Here is a 10,851-nt window from a genome sequence, read left to right as displayed (position 1 = left end):
AGCAATAATATTGCCCGTGGGGAAGAATCTGGTGCAAATACAGACTGGACAGACAGTTTCCTTTTCTGCAAGAGCAACAGGCACTGTGAGAGGGGTGAGGCAGCCCTTGAAGAAACAGGCAGGACCAGCTACCATGAGCTCAGTGCTACCAAGCCAAAGAGAAAAGCACCGAGAGCCCTCAGTCCCTCCTTCCACAGCTCCTTCCTCTGGCATTGCCTCGCCTGACCATTGCTGGATTAAAAATAAAACATTTTTTTGCTCTAACCTTGAGCACAAGGGTCCCATCTGTCACTGAGGGCTCTGACGGGGCCATGCCCTCTCCTCCTAACAGGCACCCCGAGCATCTCAGCGCGTCTGATGCTGACAAGACGGGCTCTAACTCTGCAGAGCTTTTGGGTGCCAGAACGACAGTGCTGAAGCATGACATCTGCTGCCGGAATGGGCGCTTGTTCAACACTGACTCAAGAGAGGAGAATGCCCCTTAGTGAGCCTCCAAGACTCGTTTCCCAACAACCCGAAGCTCCTGGAGGTCTCCCATCTAAATCCCCAGCCCCGGTGCTGCACGGCTTCCGAGACCTCACAGGAACAGTACAAGGAGGATGCTGAACTATTTGGGGCAACCCAGGAGAGAATCAATTTAGAGAAAGACCCTGATTTCCCACATGGATGTGTTATCTGAGCTGTCCTGCCTCAAGTTTCACCCTTTGGTGGGTTGGGGTTGTGTGCGTTTTTTTCTGTGTAAGGCTTTGAGCGAGGGGGTCTGAGGCCAGCAGGGAAAGGAAAGGGAGGAAGAGGTGGCTAGGAAAGGAAAAAGGCAATTATTATTATAAATTATTATATAAATGCATTTTTGGGAGGCAGTTTTCTTCTGCCATCACCTCCCAAGTGATCAGGCAAAAACCTACGGTCAGAACAAGCCTCCCCAAACCCCAAACCCTCCGCATTCACTCCAAATAAATTATGTCAGAGACAAATCCTCCCTGACCACGAATTGTGCAAGACTTAGCATCCTGCAGAGACCTCTTTAACCCACCCCAATCCTACAGCAAGCTCCGATTTTACGGGCTGGAGCCTCCGGCACCATCCCCGTCAGCTGGGGAAACGGGAGACCGAGCCTTGATCCTGCCAGCTCCCGAGCAGCCCAGCAAAGCAGCTCAGTATGCGGCTTCTGCTGCAGCTTAACTGGCTCGGCATCCCTGGCCGAAGCAAAATAGAGCAAACCAGCGCTTGGCTGTGCTGTGCGGGCGTCTGTCCGTCCGTCTGTCTGTCACTGCCCTCTGCCGGGGGAGCTTCGAGGCTTCGGGACCGAGTGGGACACGGGTGGGTGCTGAGCGTGGAGAGGGGAGGATGCAAACCTGGTCCTGATGCCTTGCACCCCATAAAGACGAAATGCAAAGCGGAGCAGCCAGCCACACAGCCGTGCACAGAGCCTGCACAGCCAACGCAGACACCTGTGAATTATACACACTGAAAAAAACACTCTTAACTTGCTTTGAGCCTAATAAAATAGTGGATCTGTTTCACACGCAGGTTTTTGTAACGCCGGTGGCATGCTCAGATGGGATTCAGCGTGCGTATGTGAACGCTGCCGTCAGCAAGGGGGAAGGCTGGGGTGGTGGAGGTGCACCCAGGAAACAAAAGGTGCCGGAGGGAGGACAAGATAAACAAAGTGGCTGCAAAAAGGCAGAGCTTCCCCCCAAAATGTGAGGCAGATGGCTGGCAAAACAAAGAAAACAAGTTACGCAGTATCAGGAGGGGAGGAGACTGCCCACTAGCAAGAAACCTGTTGAAAATTTAATGAAGTTTAATTTTACAGTTCGAAAACCGGTCTGATGTGCCAGCCTTCTAAATACTCCCATCAGAGTCGCCTCTAACCCCACCATGGATGGGCAGATGGGTGGATGGACTCACTTGTAACACAGGGCTCAGTGGCTGATGGTCAGCACTGTTTCACTCCATCCCAAGTTGTTTCGGTACCGACTGCCTCCTTCCCTCTCCCCAGGGCAAAGGGATGACTCCAGGACCCAGGCAGAGGATGGCAGCTGTGAGTTTTACTCCTCTCACCACTCTCCTGTGTTGTCTGCAGATCCCTCCTGCCCCCTTTGATGGCTCTATTTGTACCGGGGACACAGCTATGGTGGCCATCCGAGGGACTTGTCTGTCTGGGAGAGCTGGGGCATTTTTCAGGAGCATCTCACAACGCTTCAGCTGGTCCACGGACACTGCAAATGGAAGTTTCAGTCACAGCAAAGAAAACACAGCACACGTTGCATCAGAGCCGTGCTTCCTCCAGCATGGGAAGGTGCAAGAGGACAACGGGGAGGCAGATGTAAGGGAATGCCTTGCCCATGGGGTTATCCAGAGAATAGTTACAGCCTGAAAGCACTATCCAGATCCAGACCTGCTCCAAAACTTGCTAGCATAATCCCTTACAGGTCTGGACTGATGCAATCCATACCAATATCCTTCCTCCTTTTTGAATTGTGCTAAGTGCCTGGATTTGGTAACACTCTGCAGCAACAGCCTCCAGAAAGCGACTGCACATTTCATGAGAAAACTGCCCCTTCAATGAGGTGTGCAGCATAAAAATAAAAATGCAACAAGGTCACATAAATCAGGGGGAGATGCTTACTTTGGGGGGTGCAGCAACAGTTAGCTCATCTCAGGGAGGAAATCCTTGATGCTGAGGCCAGGTCGTCATCTGGGATTTTTCCTGAGCTCTGCACTTCTCTATCTCCAGGGTCTAGGAAGAGCCATAATTGATAAAGAAGTGAAAGCTGCAGCTTCTTAGCTCCTCATCCTTCCCTTTCTGGATTGCAGCGCCGAGATCCAGGATCTAAAGGCCACAGAGCTGGGTGACAATCAATGAAAAGTAGATCCTAGGGTGTGAAGGAAAAGGAATACATTTGCACGGGGAAATCTGGCATGGGTAGAAGCAGCAAACGAGACAGAGAATAAGGTTTCCTCTCACTCGGGGGGAAAAAACACACGAGCTCTCCCAGGAACTTTTATGGGCTGAGGTCTCGCAGCCAAACCTGGGATCTCCTGGCTGCTGCTGAGGACTTTATGAGGTTCCCCCCCAACACGGGCGCTGAAGTAGCCTGTTCCGTGCACTCTGCTTGTCACTTTTGATTTATATCCCTGTCTACGGGAAGAAAACTCATAAATGAGGCATTTCAAGGAGAGTGTGACTGTCAGTAGGAGTGCCTTTTTCACATCGGTTTGAAAAGGCTTTGAAGGAGCAGCAGCTCAAGCTGCAAAGTCACAGCAGCAAGAGCATCCAAGCACTTCTGCAAACACAACGTGAAGGGCACCAGAAGGTGAGTGTGGTCCTTCCAGCCCCTTCCAGCCCAACCTGCTGATGAGGCTGGCTGTGTTTCCTGACCCCCAACGCAATCCCCTGCTCGTCCCTAGCAAGGAATCCATCAAATCTACCTGTTCCCCCGTGTGAAAACAAAACTCCTACCTGTAAGGGCTCCCTGGTGTAATTTCAAGCCTACCCTTTCCAAACAAAATGAAAAAAAAACAAAAGTCCTGGGCCATGCTCCTGGATCTCTAAAGTCCCTCCTAAAAAAAATAAATAAGAGTTAGAAGCTCAGTGAGCAGCACAGTTGAGCAAGCCTGGATTCCCAGCCCCTACTGCAGCCAGAGCCAGCTGGCCAAAACAGGGTAGGAAATGACCTACCCTTCTCTTCCCCCGTCCAGGCACAGGTTTTTACATTGTTTATGAACTTGTAATCCCTTTCACAGCTCTCCCCATCTGTAACGTTTGTTTGGAATTGGCCAGGAGCTACTTGCGGGGCCAACAGGCAGAGGTCAGGCTGTGGAGCCTTTGTTCCTTCAGGAAAAAAAAGAAAAAAAAAAAAAAAAAAGATTCTTCAAAAAATCTTTGTTCCTGATGAAGAAGAAAGAAAGGGGGGGGAAACACACAAGTAAGAAATTCATTTGTCATTCAAAGCAGCAGCAGCTTGTGCGAGAACCAAGGGGAAGCCAGGCGCAGGCCCCGCAGCCTCATCCCCTCTTCCCCATCTCAAATGTCCTCGCAGTGAGATGGAGACCATGCAAAAGCAAAATTCGACCTGATAAAAGCTCCTTCCATCCCAAAGGCTCTTGGGGATAGCCAGGGGTGCTGCACAACAAAACCCTACACATCCTTACTGCCTTCCCCGCAGGCTGGCAGCACAAGGGATGGCCGCAGGCTTTGGGGCACACCGCTGGCTTGGGGTTTCAGCTGCTGTTAGCTCCCCTCTTCCTTTCATCCAGCCCTTTGATGAGATGAATTGAGCAACGTTTACTTCTCATCGAGCCAGAACAACCCTCTGCAGGTGTGTGTGCTGCACTCAGCATTTCCAGCCCTGACGCTTCACGACGTGCTCCTGGCTCTCACATTTCGGGGCAGCATCGCGCTGGGATCACTCTGATCTCCGTCAGAGGACCGAAAGCCACACGGGGACGTGTTTTATTTGGAGCTCTGCACGTTGACGGCTGCCATCTGCTGGGCCCAACATCAGGATCTCCTCACGGGTACCTCAGGAGGTTGCTGTGCTACCAGGTGTGATCGTTTTATGGCAGTTCTCTCTTTTCGGGGGCCACAGAGAGAAATGACAGCAAAACCCTGCTCTGGGATGAGCTGTTTGGAGGGAGAAGGGTGGGAATCCAGGCTGCAGAAGTGAATTGCTCATGGGGAACTGCATTAAACTGGCAACTATCCCTGGCCAGCCTATCTATGCTCAGGAATCAGCTTTGGGTTAAAAGGGTGAGACCGCCAAGCAATGCCAGCTGGAGTAAGGGCACAAAAGGTGTCACTGCATTGCTGGTTACCAGCAGAAAACCAGTTCAAAATTGAGTGTGGGAGAGAGACCCGACTGTCACAAGTGCTAGAGCAGGGACAGGCACCATCCCCTAGGAGCTTACAGCACAGCAGGCTCATGAGATGCCAAGAAGGAATAACATGGGGTCCCGCTTCCAAGTGCGTCCCAAAACAAACCCAGGAGCGGTATGCACATAATCCCTTTATAGCCAAGGATTAGGCTGAGGGTCAGAGATAAGCAGCTTGGGAAAAACACTCGAGTTTTGCAGTCCCATGCTTCAACCAACTATGTTTTAACTCTCTTCTCTCCCGTATTAAATGGGGAAATAAGACAGCAATCAGAACATTTGAGGTAGGGGAAAAGCAGTGGTCCTTCCAACACAAGCCAGAGATTCTCCAGGGACATCAGATGGGGCAGTCGCTATCAACCCGTCCTTATTTCTGGTGAGTTTGCACAATGTGGAACCTGCTTTTGTCCCCAGGTCTCCTCCCCTCAGCCGACATTCCCAATCACCAACACAAGACGAAGAGAAATCCAAGCCCTGGTGCTCAAACATACCTGGAGATGGATCTCCAGTGAAATACCGGCTGATAAGCTGCTTTCTCCAAGGCTGGGAATTTTAGAGCCAGTTAGTGCTCTAAAATTTAGGGCTCTAATTTTGGTCAGGGTGGGGTTTGACACACAGCTCCTTCTGAATCAAGAGCCTTTCATTCCCTCCCCTCTGCCCCCAGCATCCCTGTTTGACTCCATGGGGGAGCCTGTCCCCAGCTTTATGGCTGCGTTTTGCTTTTTCACAGCACATTGTGTAAGCAGAGCTGAAAATCCTTGAGGAGGAAGGGTGAGTAACTGCAAGCTCAGCATCGGCACATAATATCATGCTTCTAGCTGAAAGGGCAGAGAGAGGGGGGCTGGAAAGGACCCTCCCTCCCTCCCCACAGGGCACCTAAACCCATGCCCACGGTGGGATCAGCTACAGCTGAAGCCATCCCTGCTGGAGTTGCTCCCACTCCTGTCAAGGAATTTGAGGATGAAGACTTCATGGTCGCCCTGCACAAGCCAGGCCAACCCTTCTCTAATCTCATGTTAGAAAAATCTACTTGAGATGAACCTGAACGCCCCAAGGATGCTGTTTGTGTCTGGGGTGATGCAGAAGGAAGAAAGGAATTACTCCCCCTCTCACTGACCTTCTGGTCTTCTCAGGACCCACTGGTCTGTGTTCATTCATGTACCCGTGTTTTTGGGTGTCTCAGAGTTTTGGTCGCCCTCCAAGTCCCTCTGGTGGGATGGAGAGGCCTGGTTTGGAGAGGACTGGTTTTGGCACAACACTTTCTGTCCTGCAACACCATACCTGTGGGAAGCCAGCATGTGCAGGAGTGTTTTACTGCTCTATAAAGTCCCCTCCAGTACAGCTGCCCATGAAGATAAACCTCAGCTTGTCTCAGGTCCAGAGGATTCCTGCTCTTCACAGATCTCTGGGAATCGTGAACAACTGCCTGAATGTCCATGGAGGCTGCAGGAGGGGGCATCAGCAGTCCTGCATACGTTTCTATGGCCAGAGAAATGAAAATCTGTCATAAAGCTGCTGTCTCTCATGAATTCTTCCACTTATAGAATCATTAAGGTTGGAAAAGACCCCCAGGATCATCTGGTCCAACCACCCCCCGACCACCACTGTCACCACCAAACCATGTCCCCAAGCACCAGGCCCAACCTCTCCTTGAACACCCCCAGGGACGGTGACGCCACCACTTCCCTGGGCAACCCGTCCCAACACCTGACTGCTCCTTCTGACAGAAATGTCTCCTCATTTCCAACCTGAACCTCCCCTGGCACAACTTGAGGCCATTCCCTCTGGTCCTATCACTGGTTACCTGTGAGAAGAGGCCGACCCCCAGCTCCCTGCAACCTCCTTTCAGTCAGTTGCAGAGAGCAATAAGGTCTGCCTTGAGCTTCCTCTTCTCCAGATTAAACCCCAGTTCCCACAGCTGTTCCTCACAGGACTTGTGTCCCAGGCCCTTCACCAGCTCCGTAGCCCTGCTCTGGACACGCTCCAGGGCCTCGATGTCTTTCTGGTACTGAGGGGCCCAAAGCTGAGCACAGCACTGAGGTGCGGCCTCACCAGGGCCGAGCACAGGGGGATGAGCACCCCCAGGTCCTGCTGGCTGCACTGTTCCTGATACAGGCCAGGATGCCGCTGGCCTTCTCATCCAAATCATCATGCTGGAAGGGAAAAAAAAAATACACAGAAAATTCCTTCAAATGATATAAAACCCCACTGCCCCATGAATGCTAGGAGAACAGCCTCCAGCCCTCATTTTTTCCTCAGGAAAAGCAGACAAGGAGCTCATCTAGGTCCCCAACCAAACACCTGGACTCCTCCAGAGATTTTCCTCTGTGAACTCAAAACCCCACACCTCCCCCAAACCACCTGTGAAATCCTCCCGGCACCACCTCTGCCTCCTTCTGTGTTGCCACAGGGAAGAATTCCCTCGCCCCCTATGGCTTCGAGTCCGAGGAAAGGGGATTTAGAAATATTGTTAGGTACTGGCTTTGCTGTGTTTAATCCTAGGCAGATGAAAAAACTGAGCATACAATAAAATAAATAAATAAGTTAATTAATTAATTAATTAATCTGAAAGGCATTTTTGCAGTTCTGGTAGCCCACTAGCCAGGGATTAGGGTGACACTTGCCACGTCAGCTCGCAGCCTATTTAACAGCTGCTGGCTCATCAATAGCTGCCTGTAATTAACACTCACTAATGGGATGCAAGTATTTCCAGCTCCACTTGCTGGAGGAAAACTGCTCATCCCTGCAGCCTGCACTTCAGGGTTGACTTCTGGCACCCAGCACAGGCGTGTTGCATCAGCGGTGAAGGATTTTTGGGGGTTTTGACCCTTTTAGCGGTGCGGTGCAGCTGGAGGAAGGGCCGGTCCAAGCCTGTGCACATCCCGGCTGGCAGCAGGGCTCTCTGAGCACTAGATGGGGCTACGAGCCCGCTTCTCATCTCCAACCCTCTGCAAACCAGAAATGCTGCCCTCAGGCTCAACCCTCCCAGGGCTGCTGTAGGGCTTGGGGGCATCTCCCTGGTACCCAGGTGTTTCAAAGCACCGAAATTCCTAATCCAGCCTGAGCGTGAGCCTTTACACGGCTCGTGACCACCTCATGGGGTGTTCAAGGTTGGACGTGGGTTAGTGGGTGATGGTGGTGGTAGGGGGTGGTTGGACCAGATGATCCTGGAGGGATTTTCCAACCTTAATGATGCTATAGCAGCGAAACCCTATAAACATCTGCCTGAGCCACTGCCTGCCATCTATCCATCCATCCACCCACCCAGAGCAGCAGCCAGGCCCAGGGACACACCAGGATGAATTACTGGCTGGTAACACGAGGGACAGTCCCCTCGGAGAGAAAAGTCAGGTTAGAAACCAAGGAGGATAAATTCAGACCAGAGAAATAGTCACAGGGTTCAGAGACTCGTGACCTCGCAGAGGAAAACCCCTTGGGGTTTTGAAATAAGCTGCAACCTGTCCTAGTTAGCTGCCTCTACGAAGAGGAAAGAACCTGCTTAAAAATAACCCCCCTTCACCCAGGCCTGAAACCAAACCTGCTCGTGGTAATCTCGATACCGTCGGCACAAACCAGCCCTTCTTTCCAGACTTTGCATAGCAGGATAGGCGATAAGTTACCACTCCAACATGCAAACTTCTCTCCCGGATAGAGCAGCACAGAGAGGTCCCGAAGCTGCTCTGGACCCAGATCCTGCTCTTCCCTCGTGGGTACAAAGAGGTGAGCACCCAAAAATTGCCAGCACCCTCACCAGCATCCGCGGTCCTCTGCAGAAGAGCCGCTGTGCCTGGCAAAGATGGCAGGGAGACACCGCAACCCCACGGGGCATCCATCTGGGGACAGGAAGAGGAAAATAGCAGGGGAAAATAAAAATTAAAATATGGAAGAATTAAAAAAAAAAAAAAAAAAAAAAAAAAAAAAGAGGAGGTAGAACTGATGACAACATATAGGGAAAAGCTGGAAGCAACAGCCCAGCTCTTAAGAACCCCTCTGCAGTCGGTCTGTGGGATCTGCCCAGGTCCTCGCATCCCTTCCCCAGCTCACGCCGCGGTGGTGGGGAGGAAAGGGCTGCACCCCGTGGAGGTGTGCTGTGTGCCTGGTTTAGCTGGGATCAGGCAGAACCAGGCTTGAGAAAAGGATTGGCTTGCAGGGAGCCTTGTTTCGTGCTCCCCTCTTACCCTACCATTGCTTACATACTCTGGCTTCCATACTCAAGGCTTCCTTGGGCTATAGCAAATACGTTTACGCACAGCAGGAGAGGGAAGTAAGGGGCTAGGGAAACCACGCACTGTCTGCTTTCTAGCTTTCCTTGTACAGGAAGATTAAAAGTTTTTTTTTTCCTGAAGAAAAACCTTCACCTTTTTCCCATCACCTTCCTGCTGGCCCTTGGCAGCCCCTCGCAACGAGCAGCTCGAGCGCCCAGCCGCATACCGAGGGTGCTGAGCTCTGGGGACAGGAGAAAGGAGTAGGAGCGGCTGCACTGAACAGAAAGGCTTTGTTCTCCACAAAGGCGTAGGTCAGGGGTCAGGAACAAGTTGGTTTTGGCCTGAGCACAAGAGAAGCAGGGAGGGAGAATGAACGAAGCAGGCAGATGCCGCAGGAGCGCGGCACCTCAGCAGAGAAGCTGCTCCAGTTCCAGGAGGTCATAGGCTGGAACAAGCAAGGTGGCAGGGTTTTGGTTAAGATTATTTATTTTTTGTTAAAGTACGAAGAGGTGAAGCACAAGTGCTTGGGCGAGCAGAAAAAGGCCAGCCAGCTGGAACAGGCAGGCACCTGGCGAGCTTAGCAAAACCTCAGGGCGCTGCATCTCCGCTCTCCCACCTCAAAACTCAGTCCGGGCAAATCCAGGCCTTGCATTATCAATATAAACCACAAAAGTTGTCATAACACTGCTGATTTAATGCTCGAGCAGCTCGACCGTCAGAGCTGTCACTGGTGTTGTGACCTTGCAAGTCATTCACACATGGTAAAGCTTCAACTCCAGCTCCTGAGGCTCATACCAGGTCTGCAGCAGATCCATTTTTGCTTGAAGGCTTTTTTTTCTTTTTTTAAATTAAAAAAAGAATGCGAGTCACATTGCTCTGAGCACATAGGTACTGCATGCTTCACCCAGCAAGGTGCAAGGAATGAAGGTGGAGTTTGAGCAGTAGGATTCCCACGCCGCAGGAATGCGGTGGGTCCCTTAGGGGCGATACGGGGAGCACCACGGAGCCAGGAGCTGTTGCTGATCCTTCCCGGGAAGGAAGGGAGGATCCTACATAACACACACAGCCTGGGGACTTGGGGTCAGGCAGGAGGAGCACCCACCTTGCATCCCGCAGCTGGAGACACGCTGAGATGTGGGCGAGCATTGATTACCTGAGGTCGTGATCCACACCACCCATGGGGCTGTGGGTGGCTGCTTCAGCCCGTGCTTGCAGGAACATTGAAGGCAAAATAAAATAGCTGAGGAGGTGGAGAACACGAGGATCTGCTTTTAGCAAGAAAAGTGCTTTTTTTTGTGCCCTCCGCCCTGAGGGAAGTTGAGGAGCCCATCTTCCAACGCCCCATGAGACATGGGGCAAGGCTGATGACAGACTGCTCCAACCTGTTGCAACCAGGACGTTCCTACACAGCCCAAAACCACCCCTTCCAGCACTACCCCACGCTGCAGACAAGTGGCTTGCTCTCCTCGTGTACCTCTGGCATGTTTGTGGTATCATAAAAAAAAGAATTGTGACCTTACCCACGGTACTTTTCCAACATGGCATCGTTTTATCTCCAGCTCCAGATAAACTGCCTGGGTGCAGGATTCATATAGACTTGAAAGACAGCACCGTAAATTCGCACTTGGCAATTCAAAGCTCCCAGCGTTTGTTTGAACAAACAGGACCCAGCCAAAATAAGCAAGCTGCTCATCTCTTTTGCCATTCTCTAAAGAGCCATACAATTCAGAAAAAAAAAAAAAATAGTGAAGAAAAAGTTTCACAAGTT

The 10,851-nt window shown here is 51.5% G+C and overlaps 1 long non-coding RNA gene across 1 annotated transcript; it reads right to left on the bottom strand.

Annotated features, from left to right (window-relative positions):
• Nucleotides 1-1,066: 1,066 nt before the first annotated feature.
• Nucleotides 1,067-7,261, bottom strand: LOC137855185 (uncharacterized). Its single transcript, XR_011095571.1, has 4 exons — nt 3,686-7,261; nt 3,467-3,567; nt 2,633-2,743; nt 1,067-2,222 (listed from the first exon to the last, which is right to left on the bottom strand). It is a non-coding gene; the product is annotated as an uncharacterized lncRNA (long non-coding RNA).
• Between the last annotated feature and the right edge of the window lie 3,590 nt (nt 7,262-10,851).

This window comes from Anas acuta, chromosome 4 (genome assembly GCF_963932015.1).
Source record: "Anas acuta chromosome 4, bAnaAcu1.1, whole genome shotgun sequence".
In the NCBI taxonomy this organism is placed as follows: Eukaryota; Metazoa; Chordata; class Aves; order Anseriformes; family Anatidae; genus Anas; species Anas acuta.
The sequence above is the reverse complement of the archived record's forward strand: the minus strand, read 5'-3'. Positions and strand labels throughout refer to the sequence as shown.